We start from the raw sequence: 12,640 nt of genomic DNA on the forward strand, positions 1-12,640 counted from the left end.
AGAGCCAGCTGTGCTGTGCAGTGGGAACTGTTGGTGAGCAGGCAGTGCCGCCTTGTGGAGATTCCAGCCTGGAGAAGAGATTGAAGAGAGTGAAGGGGGTGGTGAGGGCTGTTTGCAGGGTGACTGAAGGCACAGGCATGTTGAACGGGATATGCATGGAGCTACTGAGGACTGTTTAATTAGGATAAAAATATATTGATTAGTTGAATACAGGGAAACACGTTAAAGTGGTTCAAGGGATAGAATTAGTTTATAAACGTAAGTCAATACTTTACCTGGTATGCAAGCGTACTTAAATGTATTGACTACTGATTCAAATGTATTGGATCTACCGAATCAAGGGAGAACTTGATGGAATTTCTTAGAAAGGCAACATCATAGCTCAACAAGAGAAACGGCAGGACATGGATACTTGTAAGGGGTGGGGTTTTGTCAAGGGGAGGGGAGTTGTGTGATTGAAGAGAAGGGCAGGGAGAAAATGTAGTACAAAACTCAACAGTATGTCCTGCAAAATTAAGAAAAGGGGAGTCATGGTTTGGGAGGGTTGCGGGTGGCACCGATGAAGACACATTGCGTTCATTAACTGCTTTGCTGAATGGCAGCTCCTTTGTACAACCACTTAAAGATAATAAAAATAAGAACATAGAAGGTTCACGTTGCCTGTGAGAGGGGAGGTGAGCGACCCCTCTAGTCTGTAGTTTGAGGACCAGCAGCATCAGTACTCCTTTGGTGCTTGTCAGAAATGCAGAGTCCAAGGCCCCACTCCTGAGTCAGAATCTGCAGTTCAGGACAAGCTCAGTGACAGTTGCATGGAAAGTGTGAGATGCTCTGTGGGGCAGTGTCACAGAAGGGTGTCACAGAGCTTGAGTTCAAAGCCTGGATCTGCCACTTACTGGTTTTGTCAGCATGTACATAAATGTACACTAAGCCTCAGTTTCCTCAACTGCAAATGATGAATAATAGCAGTGCATGGGATTATTATTGGCAGCTGCGACCACCTTTGACCTCCTTATGTTTAGCACAGTCAAAGCAGTGTTTGAAACCTTTGTTTTGAGATGGTGAAGAATGAGTCCCTGGTCAGTGGTAAAAACGCATCAACGGTTTTTGTTTTTCTTTCTGAAGCTGATTGTGTTATAACAGTGCACTGTTCATTTACAGCACAGACTCTGAGCAGGTGGAGGGAATGGAACACCTCATGAGGCTATGGAGGCTGCTTTAGGCAGGTGGAGGCAGATGCTGAGCCGCTGGGTGCTGTAGCTCTGTGGGCTGCATTTGCATCGGCTCACTCTGCATGTTTGGTGGAGACAGGATGCTGTCACTTACAGATAAACTTAAAACCGTGGAAGCTGTTGATCAGGAGAAAGGAATGGACTCTGGGTGGGTGTGTGCAGGAGGGATCTGGGAGGCAGAGGACGAAGGAAGGTGGATTCTGGGAGGAAGATTGCTGGCACGGGTGAAAATGTCACAGTAGGTTGCATGCTTTCCCCCTGTGGAAACTGGAGTTAGCTTGTCAACAGGTAAATGCGGTAGGTGGGATGCAGGGGTACACACATGTAGACGCTGAAACATGGTCGGCTCCAGGCAGAACTCAGTAGTGCAGTTCCTTAGAAAGGCCAAGTCAAAGTTCAACGAAATAAACACCAGGAAATGAGTACTTAAAAGGGCTGGGTATGGTCAGGGGGAGAGGGGTGGACAGGATTGGAGAGAAGGAATTTAAAATATGGAGCGAGGGAAGGAGTCATCTTGTCCCTAAAGAAATACACTCATTACCTGACTTCAGTAACTGCAACCCCTCTGTATATCATTTTTATAACAACAATAAAGCTATTGAAAGAGAATTTAATGTATGTCCTACAAAATGTAAAGTGAGGGGAGGGGTGGGTTGGGGTGAGAAAGGGGTGACATTGGTCAAGGTGTGTCTACAAAATGCTTTGTTAAATGGCAACTCATTTGTACAGTTACTTAAAGATAATTTCTAAAAAGCCAAAACTGGAAAACATATGTAAAAAGAATGCAACAATGCCACTTTTAGGGGAATTTTTTTGTTGTGGTAAAGGTGATGTACAGAGGGGTTGGAGTTACAGAAGTCAGATAAAGAATACATTTCTTTTTTCTTTTTGTTAGTCCTGGGGCTTGAATCAGGGCCTGAGCATTGTCCCTGTGCTTCATATTTTTTGCTTAAGGCTAACACTCTATCACTTGAGCCACAGTGCCACTTTCGGCTTTTCCTGTTTATATAGTGCTGAGGAACCAAACCCAGGGCTTCATGTATGCTAGGTAAGCACTCTACCACTGAGCCATATTCCCAGCCCAAGAGTATATTTCTTCTTGGTCAAAAGCACCCCTTCCCTCCTTCTCTCCCAGTTTTTCTTTCCCATCCCCACCCCCAAGTTGGATGGTTCATTTTCAACATAATGTCTAGTGGGTATGGGGAATATTATTTTTAGGAGGGATGTGGCCCGGGGAAATGAATAGAGGGGTAAGATTGATTGAAATATACTGTAAACATATACAGAGATATAAGAATGAAATCTTTCCCTCCCATATAAAATGATAAGCTAATAAAACAAATCTGAGTTTTAGTTAAATCAGTTCATTTAATTATCTGTGTATACTAAAGTCTTAAGTGATTGAACTTTAGCATCCTCAAAAATGTATGCACTATATGTCTGAAATTTAGTCAAGTGCTATGCAGACATTTACTGAGTATATAAATTTAAAGCAGCCAAAATGCCTGGGAAGCAGTCTCTTTATACCATGTTCATCGAGCTAAATGGACTTTGTATATATGGAAAGTGCTTATATAGAGAAAACACGTCTATTTGGGTTCTATTTGGCACTGTTTCCCCAAACTTAGAAGAGAAGAGAGCTAAAGTCTAATTTGCGTCCGTGATTTATACCTGCATCTACCATGCCCAAAATTCTAAATTTTACTCAAAGGTAAAAGCTAAAGTGAATACGTATGTGTCCCATGTATAATGATAAGGCTGACGTTTTGCTGGTTCCTATGTCATTTGTGTTCAAGTGTATAAGCCTTCTAAAATGCCAAAGACAGGGGCTGGGAAGGTGGCTCAATGGTAGAGCACTTGCCTTGCATGCCTGAGGGCCTGGGTTCGATTCCTCAGCACCACATAAACAAAAAAAGAAAAAAAACCGGAAGTGGCGCTGTGGCTCAAGTGGTAGAGCGCTAGCCTTGAGCAAAAGAGCTGAGGGACAGCGCCCAGGCCCAGAGTTCAGGCCCCCACGACCGGACCCAAAAAAACAAACAAAGAAACAAAAATGCCAAAGACAGGAAGATCTTCCCACGCCAGTGACCTCTAAGTTAGTGAAGTGTGTGTATGTTCCTAATTGTAATCAGAGGCTGGTGTAATGCTGCCAACCATTATTCTAGAGTGCTCTGTTTAATGATCTGTCATTGCTAAACCAGTTTTCAAAGTTGAACCAAGGCTATCCTAAGTTTTTGTGCTTAGAGTTTGGATCCTTCTCCAAGGTATTTGTGATCAAATTTGTGGAAAGCAATTCTAGCAAGTTGTTTTTTAGCTAAAAATCTTTGTTCTACTTTTACAAAGAGGTAATATTAAATCTAATGCCAAAAAAAAATAGCTAAAGTCTGGGAGATCAGGACAGAGAGAGAGAGTGGTGGGTGGGTATTAGAGGAGGCGTTTGTTTGCTAGCTCAAGGTAATGTGGCAGATCCTAAGCTTACTGCACCAAAAACTCATCAGAAACTGGGTCATTAACTTCAGATGGTGAAGCCTAATTCCAACATGCAGAAGAGTACATTTCCTATCAAGTATTGTTGCCTCCTCCTTTGTTTTTCCCCTACCATTCCTTCCCTCCCACCTTCATAACTACCTCTCCCCATTTTCTAAATTGTAAAGTTCATTTTTCAGCATAGTATCTTGTACATTTCATTGTTACAGTGGGTCAACCTATATTCCTATTTAAACATTCTGGTTTTCAGTTTCCTTTAAAAGATACTTTTCACTGATACTGCTTTCATTTATCTCTACTGATTATTTATCTCTGCCAGTACTGGCTCTTGAACTCAAGACTTCATGCTTTGGATCAGCTTTTGTGTGTGTGTGCATGTGCGTGTGCCAGTCCTGGGGCTTGAACTCAGGGCTTGGGCACTTGTCTCTGAGAATTTGAGCTCAAGAGTAGTGCTCTACCACTTTGAGCACACCTCCACGTCTGGCTTTTTGGTCGTGAATTGGTATCTTGTGGTTTTTTTTTGTGCCAGGGCTAGCAAAAAGATGTTTTCTGACCATAGTCTGGTCCTCTTGGCAGCCTGCCAACTGAATTTCCCATGTTACCTCCTAAATTAGTGAGGGAAATTATTTGAGTTACCCTTTCCAAAGTAGGGCCACAGTTTATATCCAGCAAGAAGCAGCTATGGAAGGGGGACCAACATCCCACTGCATCCTTTTAAGATTAAAATGGACCAAATGAATAAAGGCAGTAAATAGCAGCTTCCATTTTGTATTGAACTCCCTTTTCCTGAATGAGGAGTTGGAAGTGTGTCATTTTCCCCTCGATTCCCTATTTTAACCTGTTGCACTAAAATAAGCTCTTGCTAAAACTTAAAAGATTAAAACATTTTAAGCAAAGTTTGTAGTTGCTGAATGGGATTGCTTGATTAGTTGCTATATTGGGATTTCAAGTTGTAGTTGGAATAAGTGAAGTAGAAATCTGTTTTATAGTTGTCAGATTTCACTGGTTTGAACTGATCTTACCTTGTGAGTTTTTCCATACAGCCACATGAACCATTGTCTTTAGTTTTCCAGTTCAGCTGTAGAGAATTTGTTTGGTGATTTGCATCCTTTGCCCATGTCTGCTGCTAGTTGGGAAGACTATAATTAAATTTCAGCAGGTGATCATAACATTGCTTGACTTGCACATTTTATCTGCTACAGGGAAAAGAATGGTAGTTAAAAAAAAGAAAAATCTCTAATATATATGTCTCCCTAAACACAGTTGTCAATGTGAATTAAAATTGGCACAAGCTACAATATCTTGGTATGCATACTGGAAATGCCCAGTGCAGAGGGGGTTTCTCTAGGCCTGGATAGCTGTGCTTTGTGATCATTTGGTGACAAAGAGCCTGCTGTTTTGTTTGGTTCTCTTATGGTTACAGTGAGTGTGGTGTGACATGATTTACCATGATTGTCCTTAGAATGGTTAAATACAATGTGGCCCAGGGAAACTGCAAAACCCAATTAATATGCTTTGGTTATATTGAGCAATATGGCAGGAAATTAATTCACTGAATCTTGTTGGGGTGGGGAGTGAAAGCCTTTCTATGTAAATCAAGCCGTTCTGAACTCCCTTTACTAATAAGGCTATGCATAGTGTAGTAAGATTGACATCCCTATTCACTTGTTCAGTAGTGGCCTGTTACAATTCCATTTGCATTTCTTGATTGTATCATCTGGTGCTTGAATAGGGTCAGGACTATAGATGAAGGGATTTTCTTTTTCTTGTACTGTGGGGTTTGGAAGTCAGGGCCTTTGGCTGGCTCTCATTTGGCTTTTTCACTCAAAACGGAGCCCACAATCTACTACTTGGGCCACACCTCCATTTCTGACCTTTTCCTGGTTCATTAGAGATACAGGCTCTTAGATTTGTCTGTGCAGGTTGGCTTGAATTGAGATTCTCTCAGCTTCGTAAGTATCTAGAATCATAGACATGAGCCCTGACTCCTGTTTTTGAGGGGTTGACCTATTTGCCTGCATGTGTTTCTAATGCATTTATAAGATTATTTCTTTGTTGCTTTGTATGTCCCTCCCCCACAGTGTAACCCCCGCTTTCACTGTATTTGATATCAGTATAACATGTGGAGGAGATGGGGACAAACAAGTCGTTTAAGGATTCAGGTGGACCTGTTGCAACAATGAGAAGTACAAAATGTCATGTCAAAACCAGCTTTACAATGTCGGTGGGGGGGGGGGGGGGAGGGAGGGTATGATTGGGTGGGGGGGAGGGGGGAGGCTGGGAAGGGAGAAGGGTAAACAAAGGAGGAGGCTGCAATGCTTGGTAAGAAATGTATGCATTATCCTGCCCATGTAATTGTAACCCCTCTGTACAGTATGTTCTCAAATAAAATAAAATAAAATTTAAAAAAAAAAAAAGAAAAAGAAAAAAAAAAAAAAAGAATAATTGGTTTTCTGCAGTTGCAAGAATTTGACCAGCAGAGGGAGGTGCTAATGATGATAGAAAAGCTGGCAGTGTTCTAAGGCCCAGAGCAGAGCAAAAAAAGCTGGGTTGGGGGCGTGGCTCATCTAGTAAGTGTGCTTATCTAGTAAGTGTGACTCCTGCAGTTCAAACCCCAGTATTCTCCAAAAAGAAGCAAAACTCCAACTTGTCATGAAACTCATTTCCACCCTGCTGCTCGCACTGCTTCAGTTCTATGCTCTTGCATTACACTATATGGAAATGCTTCGTATTCCATTGCTCCATATGAAATGTGGCTGGTACAACTGAATGACTGAATATTGTATTTTCCAGTCCTGGGGCTTGAACTCAGGGCCTTGGTGTTGTCTCTGAGCTTTTTTTTTTAAATCAAGGCTATTCCTTTACCACTTGAGCCACAGCTCCACATCCAGCTTTTTGGTGTTTAATTAGAGGTAGGAATCTCATGGATTTTCCTGCCTGGCCTGACTTCGAACCATACTCCTCAGATCTCAGCCTCATGAGTAGCTAGGATTACAGGCGTGAGCCAGTGTGGCCCAACTGATCATTTTTAATGAGTCTTCATTAAAATAGCCATGTGTGACAGTTGGCCGCACTATTGGACAGTGACGGCATAGATCAGCTACTTAATAAAGTACCTGAAAGCATTTCCTCCTTTGGACCTTATTTTCATAAGTAGCAGTACAAAGGTGATGGCAAGAGATTGCTTTCAAAGCAGCCTGTGTGATCAGAAGGGCTGTCCAGTGCTTCTCCTGTTTCTTGGAATATTTTTCTTCTTCCAGTGAACCACACCTCATCCTTCAGAGCTCTATTCAAGCACTGCTTCCTCTCACAAACCTCCCCTGATATTTCTCACCATACAAGACTGCTTCAGATGAGCCCTGTGTTCAGAGAGAGGGAGAGGGAGGCATGAGAGAGGAAGAATGGAAGAAGAGAGAGTTGGCGTAAGAACACAAGGATGAACAACTGATCACAGCTGCAACATGGCAAAACCCCCGAGCAATGGCCAGGGCTTTGGGCAGGAAAGAGGCCATGCGTGGGGGTCTGGCCTTAAGCAGCAAAGGTAGGTCTTGCTGTGGTCTTACGCAGACACAGCCCTGGGAGGTGCAGACTCTGGGGATGTTTTGTTTTTTGAGGTGCTTAGATGTAGGAGTTGATATTTGTTTTATGTTTTCTTGATGGGGGGGGTGGGAGGTGGGATCATCAAATAAAAGGAGGGCTGGTGATGGAAGGTTGAGGGCCTGATTGCTCTGAAATAGCAGACGTGCACTTCTGGCTGGAAAGGCTGTGCTGGGACAGTAGCCGCCTCGTGCGTGGCAGGTGTGGCTTGACGAATGTTGTAGAGAAGGGGATGTTGGGATATTCACGGCTGTGTTTTTCCAAATAGGAAAATTAATGAAGATGGCTTGACCGTCATTAGGAAAGATCCCTCTCCTTCCATTTCTGCCCCATTGGGCACATCTGGGGCTTCTTGCTCCTGTGAAGATGGTGCATGTGAGTTGAATGTGGACTTGGTGGACGTTAACTCCTCATCCTTCGATACCCGCCAGCAGCCCCTGTTGCCATTATTTATTTAGGCGAGAGCACAGGGTACCAGACTCTGATCAGGCTTTGTTGTCAGGCCTTTGGCCATATAGGATGGAATTATGTCTCATGACTTCCCACAGGGAGAGAGAACCCCTCCTTCCCCCCAGGGCTGCTGGGGTGCTTTCTTCCCTCTGTCCATTGGTGTCCTTCCAGTCTCAGGAATGCTCAAAGGGAAACAGAAAACAATTCTCTGTCAGACAAGGGAATCCAACCTAACGCTAGCCTTTTGGGGCTCAGGACTCAATGACTGTGAGGCGTGTAAGGATCTCGTCTGGGATTCGTTGTCTCTGGAAGGCCACAAGCTTGTGGCCTGCAGGATGCTTAGTTCACAGGTGAAGGGTCTCAGGTGGGGCTCCCTGCTCGAAGCCTGGGGGGGGGGGCAAATCTCCTGGGAAATGGTGGGCACAAGGACCTGGCCCTTACACGGCTCCGGGTGCTGCTGAGGCCTTCAGTCCCACCAGCTCCTACCTCAAGACTCTCACACTCTTTCATTGGACAGATATCCTTCCCTTTTCTTTGGAGAGCGATTTTTCATTCGTCAAATACATGAGTGAATTCTCCTAAAAATTCAGTGTGAAAGAGGGAAGTATTCTTTTTCCTTTGGACGTGTCTCTGTAATTACACTCTTCTCCTGTCCCCAGAGGGTGGCCATGGGTAAGAATTTAGTGTGTATTTCTGCAGATGGTTAGGTTTGCTTACTGGGTTACTGAGGATTAGCTTGGCTGCATGAGACAGGAAAACTATCAGTAAGTTGGAAATGTCTTCCAGACCTAGAGCAAGTGTAGAGACATGCAGTCATGGGCTGCTGACTCCATCATGTCGTCACGCCCCCGGGATCCACGCAATCCTCTGCCACGTGCGCTATCTCTATACTCAGTGTTACCTCCTGGTCCAGTGCAATGGCCAAAGCTCCAGTTATTCTGTCTGCATCCCAGACCAGATATAGAAAGGAGGATGTTTCATTGGGGGTACATTTCTGGTTACATCTCATTGACCAGAATTTTGTCATAAGGCCATAACTAGCTACAAGACATGCCAGCAGCCTTGGCTTTCAGGTGAATTCATTTCCACAAATAAAAATCATAGCGCTAGTTGGGCTAGATGCTCACCTACTTGAGCCATGCCTCCAGACCACAATGTAGTCTTTGATTAGAAATTCAAAGGGATTTGCTGTAGAAATCTCCACATGTTAGTGATATAGTTCTGCATCTCATTTACTGTTAGATTGTATTGAATATAAAAATACAATTTGGGGGCTGGGAAGGTGGCTTAGTGGTAGAGTGCTTGCCTTGCATGCATGAGGCTCTGGGTTTGATTCCTCAGCACCACATAAGCAAAAAAAAAAAAAAAAAAAGAGCCGGAAGTGGCACTGTGGCTCAAGTGGTAGAGTGCTAGCCTTGAGCTGAAGAGCTGAGGGACAGCACCCAGGCCCAGAGTTCAGGCCCCACAACCGGACCCCCCCCCAAAAAAAATAAATAAAAAAAGACCATTATCTTTAGGGAAGGGAGGTGAAGGGTAAACAAAGGAGGAGGCTGCAATGCTTGATAAGAAATGTACTCATTATCTTGCCCATGTAATTGTAACCCCTCTGTACAGTATGTTCACAAAAAAAAAAAAAAATTAAAAAAAATACAATTTGGTCAGGTATCTTCCCATGAGTGGTCACATGACCTCCATAGCCAAGTGCTACACCTTCCCTTTCAGAACTAGACAGAAACACTGGTTCAGGTTGCACACCAGGCGTGGTAGTACACACCTGTAGACCCAGTCCTGTGGAGAGGCAGGAGGATCATGAGTTCAAGGCCAGTCTAGACTGCATAGAGAGATCATCTCACATACACACAGGCACACACCCAAAGAAAATCAGTGGAAGGATGGAGGGAAGGAGAGGTGGAAGGAGGGAGGGACAGAAGGAGGAAGGAAAAGAGGGAAATGCCACAGGAGACAGGGCTGATTCCCAAGATGGTTAACCACTGAAACACTATATATACTTAAGCTATTTTGCTGTCAAGTACAAACCGTTATTGAATCTCTTGCTCTGCACAGGACCTGATGAGGGATCACTGGATGGGTAGGTGGGTGGGGTGCAGGGAAAGGGACAAAGATGCCAGTAGTGAATGGGGAAGGTGTTAGCAGGTGTCCTCATTGTCACCTGCCAGTAATAACCTTGCATTTTGCAGTGGCTGCTATACGCGTCAGGAGTTTCTGGGCTTGGAAGATCCTCGCCTGGGCAGAGGCAGATTGAAGCAATTCACGGGGAAGCTGCCATCTGCGAGAGAGTTTCCTGGCTCCTCTCCTTCCTTCCCCCTTTGTTTGCTTGGCACCTAGGGTGATCTCCTAAAAAACAAAAATCTGACAATGTCATTAAGCTCCTTTCCCACATAGGGTCCATTTGTTCTTTCTCAAAAATGTTCTTCCAGGAGGTGCTGGATGGCCTGCCCTATCCCATTGCAGTGTTGGTGTAAATTGTCCCTCTATGAGGCATTGCTCGAATGTTTCTGGTTATGTTGGAGTCTCACCCGCTGCTCTTCCACTCACCCCTGTGCAGTGCTTACCTGGAAGGTCTCATGTGGGACACAAGTATGTGCTCTAACAGGCAGAGTCCTCATTGTGTTGATGTTGGAGATGGAGTCTCTCACACTTATTCTGTCTTGGCTGGCTTAGAACCTCAATCCTCTAGACTTAACTCTCTGGAATAGGTAGGATTACAGGCATAAGCCAATGGTGCCTGGTTTGGTTTTCTTTTAAGTTGATACCTTGGAATCTGCACTTCCATTTATAAGGAACAGGGAAGTTGGCTTGTAACAAGCAACTATTATATGTTGGATTATGTACTCATTGCTCGTTGACATGCTCTGGGCAAAGGTATCCACCAGGAAGCTGAAGACGAAGTGGAGGTAAGGGGTGGAATCACACCCAGCTTTTTGTGCCCTGGGTAAGATGAAAATCTCTTCATCTAGGGCTTGGGTCAGAGGCAATCAGCTATTCTATCCACCTCCCCATTCAAAGGAGGAAAAGCAGCAGGAGGGTTCACAGGCTTCTCTCTTGATGTCTTTTTATTAAGTGGCATCGTTTCCACACCACCAGGTCCCAGGCTGCCCGCTTTTGCCACTAAATGGATTTTTTTTAAGGATGTCCCCACTTGGCAGGAGATCACACATGTGTTATGTCAATGTATTTAAAAAGTGGGTAATTCATTTGTTAAATGACTATGGCAATTATTAATTTCAATTTATCCAGTTTATTGGGAACAGCTGTTCATTAACACTTATTTAACTGCTAATTTTGGAGTCAAACTAATTACCTCAAACACACAGCACGGTGGTATCCTGAATAGAGAAACAGCTCTAACTGCACTGTGTGCCAGAATATAAAAATAGCTAGCTCTCTGGAGTGCTGTTTTACCACTGGCCACATGGTGGTGCTCTTAAATTGGAGTTCAAAATGGATGTGGGACCAGCAGGTTCCTTAGAGGAGAAATGCCAGAAGGCTGGAGTGGGAGGTTGTCCTCTGGGGTCAGCAGATAATAGAGATGAATACAATGGGCAGCACCAGTGAACACTAGCAAGTCCTCAGTGAACACTAGCAAGTCCTCAGTGAACACTAGCAAGTCCTCAGTGGTGTCTTTGTTCCATCACTTTTTAAAAAATGTTTTTTTTATTGTGAAAATACCATACAGAGGGGTTACAATCACATGAGCAAGGTAATGAGTACATTTCTTATCAAGCCTCCTCTTTTGTTTTTCCCCTACCATCCCTTCCCTCCCATCTCCACAACTACATTCCACCCCTCCCCCACCAAAGTTGTAAAGTTCATTTTTTGACATAGCATCTTGTACATCTCATTGTTACAATGGGTCCACCTGTATCCCTATTTAAACAATTTGTTTTTTTCCCTTCCCCTTCCCAAATTATACCAACACCAAATAACAGTGAAAGCATGGGTTATACCGTGGGGCAGGGACATACAACGCAATAAAGAAATGACCTTATAAATACATTAGAAACAATAGCAAGCAAGAAAAAAAACCCACTTGTGTCCTTATCTTGGGGTTCATTTCACCTAACATCATCTTATCTGACCTTTTCTGCTTGACTCAGACATATACTAGTTATTGCAAATAAGGAAAACCATGGGACCTATGTTTCTTTGGGCCTGGCTTACTTCACTTAATAGAATTTTTTCCAAGTCTTTCCATTTCCTAACAAATGGGGCAATGTCATTCTTTCTGATGGAGGCATAGAATTCGATTATATATATAAATATATATATATACATATATATGTACACACACACATAGATACCACATTTTCTTGATCCATTCATCTACTGAGGGGCATCTGGGTGGTTCCATATCTTAGCTATGGTAAATAATGCTGCAATAAACATAGTTGTGTTGGTAGCTTTAGTATGGCCTTGTTTGTGATCATTTGGGTAAATGCCCAAAAGTGGGATTGCTGGGTCATAGGGGAGCTCTATGTGGAGTCTTTGGGGAACCTCCATACTGCTTTCCAAAGTAGTTGAACAAATTTACACTCCCACCAACAATGCAGTAGGGTTCCCTTCTGGCCACATCCCCTCCAGCATCTGTTGTTATTAGAGTTCTTGATTCTAGCCATTCCAACTGGGTGAGGTGGTATCTCAATATTGTTTTGATTTGCATTTCTTTTATGACTAGAGAGGTTGAGCATTTTTTGATTAGCATATTGTGCTCTTCTCTAGTTGCTTTTTTCATTTTTTAAATTTAAAATTTATTGTAAAAGTGATATACAGAGGGTTTACAGGTACATAAGTCAGGTAATAGCTACATTTCTTTTTGAACATTGTCACCCCCTCCCCTCCAGTTACTTTTTTAAGTTGGC

This window comes from Dipodomys spectabilis, unplaced genomic scaffold (genome assembly GCF_019054845.1).
Source record: "Dipodomys spectabilis isolate Male_0828 unplaced genomic scaffold, ASM1905484v1 ptg000147l, whole genome shotgun sequence".
In the NCBI taxonomy this organism is placed as follows: Eukaryota; Metazoa; Chordata; class Mammalia; order Rodentia; family Heteromyidae; genus Dipodomys; species Dipodomys spectabilis.